Consider the following 2,665-nt stretch of genomic DNA (forward strand, 5'->3'; position numbering starts at 1 on the left):
GTAGCAAGTTCACAGACATCCTGGACTGTGCAACCCTGTTTCAAAATATAAGCGCAAGCATAACACTGTTTCACAGTACAAGCACAAACCACACACAATAAAGTTAGGTGAAATTGAAAATACCGTTTTCATTCTGAGTGTCCGTATTCCACGTGGTAAGAAGCTGCCTGTGCCTGTAGTTAGTGGCTGTCTTGCTGAACAGTGCACAGAGGACACTTCTGTCATCACGGAAGCTCACATAGGATACTGTTACAAGATTACCGTTTTATATGATCCAGAAAGTGGGTAATTTTGTTAGGTCAGCACCTAGTCTAAGTTTATACTTTTGAGCTGGGCAGTGGTGGCACACGCCTTTAGTCCCAGCACTTGGGAGGCAGAGGCAGGTGGATTTCTGAGTTCAAGGCCAGCCTGGTCTACAAAGTGAGTTCCAGGACAGCCAGGGCTATACAGAGAAACCCTGTCTCGAAAAAACAGAAACAAAAAACAAACAAACAAACAAACAAAAACTGTTTTTAAAAAGTTTATACTTTTGAGGCAGGAAGCATAGGGAATAGCTGGGCAATCTGGGTCTCCACTTGGTTTAGATTATACACACCCATGTTCTAATATGCTTACAATTCTTTCCTGCATGTACTATTTACCCACACCTGAAACCCATGCACCCACCAACCTATTAGTCATCCAGGATCCCTACCTGCATTGAGCTACATGCATATTCCACATCAAATAGTAGAATATTTTTCCCATTAATGAGCAACAAACACAGTCAGTTTCTATTTTATCATACTTCAGTAATATCTGGGAACAAAGGTAAAAGATTTATCTAGTCTACACTGGATTGGGGTGTGTGTACAATAAGGCAAACTATGTCCTCTAAGTGATTTTTTTTAAAAAGTGTGTGTGAGTGTGCATGAGTGCATGAGGGGTGTGTGTGTGCATATGTGTGTGTGTGTGTGTGTGTGTGTGTGTGATGTGATGTGATTACAGGTGCCTACAGAAGCCAGAAGAGGGTGTCAGATCTCCCAGAGTTAGAATTTCAGACTGTTTTAAGTCACCCACTGTGGGTTCTGGAAACCAAACTTACCAAACGCAGGGCTACTGCAAGAGAGCAAGCATTTCTAATTGCTAAGACATCTCTTCAGGCCCCCTAAATGAACTTTTACAGTGAATGACCTATTTTCCACTTTATGTATATCTGTAATAGGGCATTCATATGGCTACTGCCAAATACATCATGGGAAAGGACAGGAGTCCTTAAGCAAAGACTTATGTGACCCAAGACTGTCATCAAAACGCATTTAGAATACACTCCATAGCAAACAAATCCTGCATTCTTTTGAAACCCATAACAGGAAATCTCATACTAATCAGGGTCCTCGAATACTCTTGTGGCCAGCTATCGCTTCTGACAGTGCATTCTCTTGCAGACTTGTCCTATTATTTGACATTAAATAAAGTTTTCTTGCTAATGTGAATAAGAGACCAAGAGCATCGAAACATTGACCCTGACTCTGACTTCTGGTAACAATCTTAAGTTATAGAAAATATCTTTTGAAGATGATAAACTTGATTGTTACTTGTAAGAATAACCCAAAGAGACAAAAAAAAAGCAAAGCAAAAACAAAACAAAAGCAAGCAAACAAAAAAACAGACAAACAAACAACAATTAGGGATCAGTATAAGACGAAACAATTCTTTCAACTGGAAACCTTAGGCTCTGACTATTCTCTAAGTGCTGAAATTTTGAGAGGATTCCTAGAATCAGTACAATGCAAGCTCACCATTTACTTTTTGTTAAGCAAATATAGGCACAGTCTTCCATAGAAAACTATGGTTTCAGGAGTTTTCTTTTGTAAAATTTTAATCTTATTATTATATAATTAGTATCTGTGCTTGCACACCAGGGCATGGTGTCTGGAGGTCAGAGGACCACTAGCAAGAGTTGTTTTGCCTTTCCCTGTAGGTTCTGGGTGACAGAACTCAGGCCGTCAGGCTTGTGTGACAAACACCTTTTTACTGGTCACATTATCTTGTCACTGTTACTTCTGCGTTTATTATTAGGAAGCTGAAACCAAGCCACATCACGACAAAGTCAAAGACAGCTCTCACTATGCAGAACTTCCCAGAGGACCTCACTGAAGGACTTTAGCATGCATTTAGTTCTCTTTTTAAAATAAACCCCACAAGGAAGATATTAGTACTTATGCTCATTCTAAAAATAAACTGGTTACAGTGACATTGGGGAAGGTGGCCAAAGTCATGCTGATGGGAAACTGGGGGTGAACTTAGAAAGTAGAAGCTGAAGCCAGGAACTGGTTCAAAGCCCACTCCCTAGCTGTTCTGTCCACAGCCTGTCTGAGGAGGCAGCAGCATTGGCATGCCTGGGCATTTGTTGGAAATACAGAATCCTGGACTCTATCCCAGACTTATGATCAATATCTTCATTTTAATAAGATTTCTAGGTGACTTATGTGTACACTCATATGAGAAGCAGTTCTCCACACCCCTGATTTCTAATATTGCTCAAATGAGAAACAATCAATGGTATGAGTGCTTCCAAAAGTGTACTTGGACTGAGTGTGCATGTCTTAGCCATGGTGGGGTGGGCAGTCAAAAGCCAAACACAAGGCGCATCTGACTGTACTGTAAACAAGACTTCTCCAAT

This window comes from Mus caroli, chromosome 1 (assembly GCF_900094665.2).
Source record: "Mus caroli chromosome 1, CAROLI_EIJ_v1.1, whole genome shotgun sequence".
Lineage (NCBI taxonomy): Eukaryota > Metazoa > Chordata > Mammalia > Rodentia > Muridae > Mus > Mus caroli.